General features: G+C 34.9%; 1 pseudogene; it reads left to right on the top strand.

The window, feature by feature from the left end:
• The first annotated feature begins 317 nt into the window (after positions 1-317).
• LOC108465164 (nucleolar GTP-binding protein 1-like) lies at positions 318-4,455 on the top strand (annotated as a pseudogene).
• Positions 4,456-10,171: the final 5,716 nt, after the last annotated feature.

Here is a 10,171-nt window from a genome sequence, read left to right as displayed (position 1 = left end):
TGCTTATAAGACTTGAGTTATGCAATGGCTTTGAGGGTTGGATTTGCTAATTGGCCTATGAATTCATACACACGCGCGCGGACACACACACACACACACACAAATATACATGTATAATATTCACTTTTTTCTCATATTCATTGACAGTATTTTCACCAGTTTCTACCTTTCAATTTATTATTAACTAATTGGAAATAAAAAAATTATAAAAAAACCCAAATGAAGTTGGGGAGTTAATTCTAGTCTAGTATGATACAATTAAAACTAGTCAGCTATTAAAAAACACAAAACCCTCAAGGAAAATTTTCAGTTAATTCAAACCTCACCTTGATGATATCCATCCATTTTATGGCGATCTTCTTCATGTCCTTTATAACAAGGATCACTACAAGCTTGCTCTCCGCCAGATAAATACTGCTCAGAATCTCATTAGCAAGATTTCTAAAGATTATGTCAAGCTGTTAAAGTATGGTGACTCGTTATATCGGTGAAAGTCACTCAAGGTTGCTGCACTTGGTCGTATGTGTACTGTGATAAAGAGGATTGGCCCTAGTTTGGCCTACCTTGAGCAGATTAGGCAACATATTACTAGGTTGCCATCTATTGATCCAAATACTTGAATCATCTTGATTTGTGGGTACCCTATTGTTGGTAAGAGTTCATTTATGAACAAAATCACTAGGGCTAATGTGGATGTTCAGCCTTATGCTTTCACTACCAAGTCACTCTTTGTGGGTCATACGGATTATAAGTACCTTGGATATCAAGTAATTGATACCCCTGGAATTTTGGACAGGCCTTTCAAAGATCGAAACAAGAGGTGCAGCATTACAGCATTGGCTCACCTACGAGCTGCAGTGTTGTTCTTTCTGGATGTATCTGGGTCATGTGGGTACAACATTGCCCAACATGCAGCTCTTTTTCACAACATTAAATCTTAATTTATGAATAAATCGATAGCATGTTTATTTTGCATATATTACGTGCTCAAGTCAACTTGTTCTTGAATTAATTCCTGCCAATTGGTGAATTTTATGTTTAAATCTTGCTAGGAACGAAATTAGGATGCTTTAATGCAAAAACAAATAGAAAATGATTCAATTGGAGCATGAGCAATAGAAGAGGGGTCAAATAAAAAATTTAAGGATATTTAAGAGCTAATCAGATTTTTGACCTTATAAAAGCTAAATTTAGAAAAGAAAATCTGATATTTTATTTCATGTAATTAGTGAGTAAGTAGGATTAGTCTAATTTTAGTATATGATTTATATATAAATATGGGGTATGGTAGACTTGAAAAGACACACATTCATAATTGAATAAAAATCAATTTATTTTCTTTCTTTTTTGCATGAAATATATGGATGCATCCTGCCAACTTTGTTTCTATTTCAATTTTTTGCTTAATTATTTCCTAAGCCCTCCCCCTTTCATCTTTCACTATTTCCATCCAAATCCAATTTCATAATCAATCAAAGCATTATTAAATTCATGCTTCACTAAATTCAAATTAGTTTTAGGTTGGTATTCTTTCTGGTCAGGAACTGTGAGAAACGAATGCGCACTAAAAATCTTTCAAATCGGTATTCACAATTTCTTCGAAATATCAGGATTGACAAATTCATCCCTTAAAGTTAACTTGATTTCAATTCAAAAAGCGCGTTGGGTTGGAATCGTTTTGGCGTACAGTTAGAAATACGAGTCAGTCGTGCTGTATTTGGATTTTCATAAACAATTTAAGGGAGATAGTGATCGAATTTAAACATCCCATGTGGTTGAGGCCGCTAATCTGAGTTGAGTTCGTCAGAATGCAAGACTATCGAAGTCTTGAATCGCGAATGCATTTATCGTGATTAAGTAATTGGTAAGGGTTGGTTTGCAGAGCGTATCGAAATCAACTATGAGAGGAAGAATTGGTGGTTAGGATGTTATTAGTTGCTATAACCAGCTTATTGTTTGGAGGAGAAAACTTATTTTCGAGGATCGATTCAGAAATCGGACTCACCGAGTCTAGGGCTAAAGCTTATTATTTTTGTTCACAAAATTCAAATTTAATTTATAATTCAATTTTATTTTTGATTTCTTTAATTGCTTATTTCTGCTCTCTCGATTATTAAATTTCTAGAAATTTCCAATTGCCTTAATTTATTTAATTTATTTTTCAGCAAATCTATTTGGAGTCATGGACATGACTATTGTCACGATTATCGACTCAACCAAAATTTTGTTCATAAGAAAAACATGGAAGTTGATCATAATATTCAATACCTGTGGACTCGACCTTACTACTTTTTCTTTTTTTTTTGCTCAATCAAGATTTTACAATTTTCAACATTTGCAATAAATGCTAACATACTACCAAATGCAATCATACCTCCAACTAAAATGATCCACACCCAAGTACAAAAATTAAACTCAAACTGATAACCGCAAACAATCACCCACAAGAGCACCAAAATCCCTCCTGTTAAATAGCTCTCTAAGCAAAATACAAAACCAACACAAAAAACCCCCATAAAACCCCATAACAGCATACCTGACACACTTGAACGAACATAACAACATCACTCCAAAATCACCACCATGCCTTAATCATACCAGGCCTTTTCATTCATGTTGCTGTTAATGTATCTGCCATTTCATTGCCATTGGGCTCTGCTTTTGAAATTGTTGCCTCATCCACACAGGCTAGTCTCCTTTCCAAATCTGCAAATGTAACTTGTTGCAACTAAGGTCTCCCGTCTTTATTCAATAACCAATTATATACCTCCAGTGATCCACTTTCAATAATAATCGAGCCAGTTCCCCTCCACCCTAACTCAATTATTACATCCAACACAATAATTACTACTATTTAGAGTTATTTTAATTGTAAAAATTATTTTTGGTAGTTCCGACGCCCATCATAAACCCTTGATCATTGTTTGCAATAAGACTAATTTGCAGCCATTGGATGGCATATATGAGGAAGACAAGAAATTGGTCATGGGGATAAAAGCTGAAGCCATGAAGACTTTGATTGGTCAAGGAGGTGAAGTGGTGTTATTGATTATGAGCACTTTGATTGAGGATGGAGTGATTGGTGTGAAGAATGCAGCCTGCGAAGGGTTATTAAATCAAAGGGTTGAGTTGAAGATGAAATAAAATAAAGATGAACTACTACCTTAATAGGTTTCATGTTGTATTGCGGAAACCACGTGATCAGAAGAAACGACCTCTTTGCATACCTCAAGCAGTTTTGGAAGCTAAAGCTAAGCTGTTCAAAGGTGGCAACTACAGCAGCATGCATGCAACCATGCACGAGCATGCAAGTGACCAAGCAAAGAAGCAACAGCAAGCTTTTGTCCACTATGTAATTCGGTTAATTAGTTCATGTGATAGTTAACCTTTTTTTTTTTGTTGTTGTTTTGAATGTAACTTTTGTATTTGCTAAGGATTAGTTAGATACTTAGCTTATATGGTAGCTTTTGGGTACTCATTATGCTGATTTAACAGCTTAGTTACTTGCACAAGCAAGTTTTATTTTCTCCCAATGAAATTTAGCTACTTAAGTTCGTGTATTATTTTTCTTATTGAAGTAAGGAGAGTTACCAATTTGTTCTCTCAATTGTTCATTCGTTTTTGCTTCTGTTTTGCGCTTTCAAACACAAATTTTTTTAGGTGTTGTTCATTTGATTAAAACTTAACATAAGCAAGTTGCAGAGAAAATTGAAAAGGATTTGGAGGATGAAAATGGTGGCGCTGGTGTGTATTCTGCTAGTTTAAGTAAGAACTATATCTTGGCAAATAATGAATGGAAAGAGGATATAATGACTAAAATTGTTGATGGCCACAATTTGTACAACTTTATTGACCCTGATATTTTGTTAAGGCGTGAAGAGTTGGAACGTGAAGAGAGTCTAGAGGAGGAAGGTGATGACTTTGGGATGGATGGTCAAGAATTATCCCCGGAAGAGCAATAACCACTAGCTGAGATCAGGAAAAAGAAAAGCTTGCTTATTCAACAGCATAGGCTGAAGAAAAGCACTGGAGAAAGTCGGCCCTTTATACCAAGAAAGTTTGACACAGAAAGTTCACAACAGAGAGAATGAGCAATCAGTTATCTTGTTTGGGGCTTGATCCCCCTCTTGCAATTAACCTGCTAGTAGCAAGTCAAGGAGTCAGAAAAGGGAGCGCTAGGGTGCTATGGATATAGATGGCGAACAAGTAAGCAAAAAGCTCCGTGTGAGGTCTACATCTCGGTCAAGGTCACGATCAGCCAGTGAAGTAGCAGCGGGAGAGAGCTTGAAGGATTCTGCACAAAAGGTGAAGGCCATTAAATTGGCAAAGGAATCTGTTAAGAAGAGGAATAAGAACTCATCTTGTTGTGGAGAGTCTGATAGGATTATTCCTACATTGAAACCAAAGCACCTGTTCTATGGTAAAGGTTCCATCGGAAAGACGCATAAACGCTAAGACGGTGTGGCATGCATTATTCTTAGTTCTGTTTAACTTTATCTTGGGTTATTATATGAATTTATAAGGATAGTTTGAATAGTTTGAATGTGGATGAACATGAGGTATGATTAGGACTTGAATGCATGAATTTATTTTTTACTTGGTTTTGCTTTTTTTATGTTTAATTGGTCAAATTATCTTCCAGCAGCTTGGGATTGGGTTCTCAAAGCATCTAACTTCTGCAGCATGAGTTGTACCAACTTTAGACATGAAATCAGCAGCTTTATTCGCCTCAAGGGAAATCTTTACAACCTCAACTTCCCAACTACGCCGATAAAACTCCTGAATATTCCGTACCAGACTTGGTGAACATCGCTCCATCGAATTTCCAGACATCAGCTGAACCATCACATCATTATCACTCTCCACCATCACCTTTCTGTAACCTCTTTGCCATGCAATATTCAAACCCTCCCAAACTACTAGAAGTTCTGCTTGTAAGGCTGAACCAGCTCCCATATCTGTAATAACCAACGATCCAATTGCCAGATTCATCCCTTAGAACACCAGCAGCAGCCCGCCCAAGAAAAATTCGAAGCTACCGCTCCATCCGAGTTAATCTTTATCCAACCAGATGGGGGGAAGATCCAACTCTTCTGATCATTTGAATCATTCCTCTAATCGATGCCAAAAGTGAAATATGAGCGGCATGTTTGGTCAAACACCAACTTTGCTTAATTAACTCCTGTATACTGTAAGACTGATCTGCAAAGATAAACTTCCTAGGCGTTTTCCATATATACCAGCAAATAATTGGAAAATGAAAATGCCATGAAATAGATTCTACACTCCAACCATACCTATTATCAGTTCCATCCATCCACCTTTTAGCCAAATCCAAGGAAATGAAACTTTGTTTACCTTCAACGGAAACAAGTCTTGATCAGACAGACTTTGCAATATAACAGTAGCGTCAAGCATGAAGGATGGCCTCTTGGTCCGCTCCACAAATATGGCACAAAGCTCCGGGGAAAGATGGCGTCTCCTACGTTCCTGATTAGTTAAGAGTCGATTCCTCATAGTTAACCAAAGGAACCATCTGGCACGTTGAGGAATTTGTAATTTCCAAATTCTCTCCCAAGAATTCATATCAAAATTGGCTTGTGCAATCATTTTATAAGCGTTAGTAACAGTGAAAGGTTTCTGGTTTGAACCTATCCACACACAAAATCCTCTCCCGATTCGTTGCATTGTGGAGACGTAATTGCGAAGTGCAGTAAAGCAGAAGAGTCCAACAAATGAGCAAAAACACTCCACCTCCTATTGTCATTATCATCTACCATATCAGCCAAACTAACATCCTCAAATGTCGGTATGCGAAATTATTAAATGGTCCTTAAGTCTCCCCAGGTCCAACACCCACTCATCTGTACAAAATCGCACAGTTTTCCCATTTCCAATTCACCAACAGGTTTGTTCTCCAAATATATTCCAAACTTTTTCCAGTGATCTCCATAGAAAAGAACAGTTGGCTATTAATATCGAACGAGTGCATCGATCCATAATTTTGTATTTGCTCTTCAAAATTCTAGTCCAATAAGCATCAGAATTAGTTATAATGCCAAGACCCCATTTAAACAAAACAAAAGAAAACATTTATTTTGATCCATAAGGCTTCGAATGCCAAGACCGCCATTTTCAACGGATTGGCAACAATTCTTCCATTTAACAAGAGCGACCTTTCTCTCACCATTTATTGAACTCCCCAAAAATTTGTAACAATCTTCTTAATTTTCTTATATACTGTTAAAAACTTGCTATAAAGAAAAACAAAGGTAAGACGAAAGTAGAACTAATTTTTACGGGAAGTGTATGTTTTATTGAATTGTAAACTAATGTTTATATAGGAAAAAAAAATATTACAATCAATGACTAAAAAATAAACTACTAAAACAAATCTTAAAATCAGCAACAAATTGAAAATGAATAAAAATAGCTAGGTTTTTTTAAAGTAGCTAAGGTAGATCTTCAACACTTCTCCTTACTCCAGTTCTTGCAAGTTCCAAGCATTTATATGAGAGATTCAAATTTGCTTAGGCAAAGCTTTGGTAAACATATCTGCTAATTGAAGATTAGTTTGTAGTACTTTAATTCAACTGAAACTTCCTTTTGCACATCTCTATATAAGAATAATTTGATATTGAAATGTTTGGTTTTTCCATGAAAACAAGATTATTTGAGATAGTAATAACTGCTTGATTATCTACTAACACTTCTATATGCTCTTCTTGCTTTAAATTCATATCAAATAACAGTTTCCTAAGCTATAATACTTGATTTGCAGCAGCTGTAGCTGCAATAAACTCAGCTTCAACTTTAGATTGTGCCACAATTTATTTCTTTTTAGAACACCAAGAAAATACCCTTGAACCAAGATTAAAGCAATAACCAAAAGTGCTTTTCATATCATCCGGCGAACCAGCCCAACCACTATCAGAATATCATTGTAGCAAGTATTTTTTTACTTGCATAGAACTTGATTCCAAAATTTAGCATTCCTTTAACATATCTCATCACCCTTTTCACTAATCTAAATGGGTGTTAGTTGTACAATTAGTGAATCTAGATAGAAGACTTACAACATGTAAAATGTTAGGTCTAGTAATTGTAAGATACATGAGAGAGATAACCATCCTTCTATAAAGAGGCTCATACACTCTTTTAACTTCATCATTCTTGCTCAACTCTTCTTTTTGACACATTAGAGTAGTTGTTTCTTTGCAATTTTCCATTCTGAACTTTTTCAATCTCACTTGCATATTTCTTTTGACAGATGAACACTTTATTTTGCTTTTGTTTGATTTTCATTTCCAGAAAATAAATCATTTCTCCTAGGTCTGCCATCTCGAAAGTATGTTGCATATCTCTTTTGAACTTCTTAACAAATTCATCATTGCTTCCAGTAACTAGCAAATCATTTACATATAGCGAAACAATATAAAATTTATTTCATCACCTTAAATGTAGAGAGTAGCTTCACTAAGGCTCTTTCTAAAACCTAGTTGCAACAAATGCTCATCAATTTTGTTATACCAAGTTTTAGGTGACTGCTTTAGCCCGTACAAAGCTTTCTTGAGCTGATACATTTCATTTTCATGCCTTTTGCTTGAAAATATGTAGGTTTCTCAACATATAACTCCTTCTCAAGAAAGTCATTCAAGAAAGCGGATTTAATGTCTAGCTGAAAACACTTTCCAATCCTTCTGTGCAACTATAGGCAGTAATAACCTGATGGTTTCTAATCTATCAACAGGAGAAAAAATATCAAAAAAATTGACACCAAAGATTTGAGCATATCCCTTTTTCAACAAGTCTAGCTTTGTACTTGTTTATAAAGCCATCCACACTTAACTTGGTTCTAAAAATCCACTTCACTCCAATGGCTTTTCTATCTTCTATTCTTTCACAAGTTTCCGAGTCTGATTCTTCTCAATCTTGATGATTTCTTTTCTCGTTGCAGCTATCCATTTGGGATCCTTTTCTGCTTCCCCAAAATCTATTAGCTAAAAAATTGCTACATCATCTTTGATAGATATCAAAAAGTGATCTTGTGCCTTTTACTGGGACATCATCAACAAGTTTATCTTCTTTCAGCTGGAGCTTTTTACTTTGTTTTGGAATTGATATTGGTCTAACTTCTTTCCTATTCCATTGTTCATCCTCCATGAAATGTACATTTTTACTTATAAAAAATTTTCTTGTACGAGGCTAAAAAATTTTTTAAGCTTTGGAAACTTTGTTGTAACCCACAAACATTTTATCTTTTTTCGTTTTGTCCAACTTATCTCTTTTGATCTATGGCACAGAAACAAAACACAAGTATCTAAAAACCTTTAGATTTTTAAAGAAGATTTATAACCATATCAGACTTCAAATAGTGTCTTTCATTCCACTACTTTTACTGGAAGCCTGTTAAGTAGAAAGATTGTAGTATGTACAGCTTCAGCCATTACTCTTTTGGCAAGCACTTCTCAAACAACAATCATCTGGTCATCTCATTTATGGTACGATTCTTCCTCTCACTAAGTCCATTATGCTGTGGAGTATATAGAGTACTAAGTTTATGTCCAATCCCAGCTTCTTCATAAAATAGATTGATTTGATCAGATGTGTACTCATTGTCATTATCAGACCTTAAAAGATTGAATCTTACAACCACTTTGAGTTTCAGCCCATTGCTTGAATTTCCAAAACACGTCAGCGACCTCTTACTTAAATTTGAGGAAAGAAATCCAACACATCCTAGTATAGTTATCAATGAAAACTATGTAATACTTACTCCCATTGAGTGACAAAGTTTTTGGAGGTCTAATTAGGTTTGTGTAGATTAATTGTTTTTCAATAGCTCTCTAGGTTGCTTTTTTTGAAAGGTAGCCTTGTCAGCTTACCAAATTGACAAGTTTTGCAATATAGTATATTTGCTTCAAGGTGAGGTAGCCCCTAAATTTGATCTTTGTAGGTTTATTACAATAACATTATTGAAATGTCCAAGCCTTTTGTGCCATTTTTTTACCTTAGTTGTAGCATAGGCCTTTTGTTCCTACTCTAAAGAATCCAAAACAAAGCTCTTTCCCTTCATCATAACTATAAATACATCTTTTCCTTCCACATCCTTGATTTGACAATGATCGATTTCAAAAAAAACTTTCAAGCCCTTTTTAAGCAAGTGACCAACACTTAACAAATTTTGCTTTATATTAGGTATAAATAACACAATATTGATTAGCTTTGTACCCGAAGGGCATCTAATTTCCATTATGCCTTTGCCTTTAACAACAATATAATCTCCATTACCAATTTGTACTTTGGAAATTATTGAAGTATCTAGCTCTCTGAAGAGATCACAAACAAATGTCATACGGTTTGTGCAATCATTATCGATAAGCCACTTGTCACTAGAGTTGCTAGTTGCAAAACAAATTGCTACAAAGAGTTGTTCATTCTCTTCTTGATCAGCTATCTGTGCAACTTCATTTTGTTGAAAGCTGTTTTTGCAAATATTTTGATGATGTCCCATCTTCTGACATTTCTCACACTACTAGTCTGGCATTTTCTAGCATTTGAATGGTAGATGACATTTTTTTCCATAATGCTTGCAAGGAGGAAAAACACATTTTGTTTCCTCATTGATTTTAGGAGAATCAAAACCTGAGTTTTCCTTATTGTACTTCTTTTTTTTTTTTTCTTTCCTTTATCTCTTTGATTTGATTAAACTCTTGCTGGTAGTGCGCCCTCGACAAACCCTTCAGACTTCAAAAGTCTTCTTTGTTCTTGTGCCCACAAAGCAATCAATAATTCTACCAAACTAATTTTTGACAAATCTTTAGCGTTTTCCAATAAGGAAATAGTTGCTTCAAATCTTTTAGGGACTGTTACAAGAATTTTTTGAACCAATCTAGAATTAAGAAATTTAGATCCAATAAGGAAATAGTTCCTTCAAATCTTACTTTATTGATAATGCTGAGTAATCTGTCAAAATACTCTTTTAATTATCTTAGAGTCTTTCATCTTTTGAAGTTCAAATTCTTTGATCAAGTTGAAAATGGCATTCCCTTATCCTTTCATCTCCTTCATACTTTTCCTTTAGAGAATTTTAGACTTCAAATGTTGATTTTTTTGTCATAATTCTGACTAAGATTTCTGGTGAAACTATAGTAAATAACATAGTTCTAAC

This window comes from Gossypium arboreum, chromosome 10 (genome assembly GCF_025698485.1).
Source record: "Gossypium arboreum isolate Shixiya-1 chromosome 10, ASM2569848v2, whole genome shotgun sequence".
NCBI lineage: Eukaryota > Viridiplantae > Streptophyta > Magnoliopsida > Malvales > Malvaceae > Gossypium > Gossypium arboreum.
The sequence above is the reverse complement of the archived record's forward strand: the minus strand, read 5'-3'. Positions and strand labels throughout refer to the sequence as shown.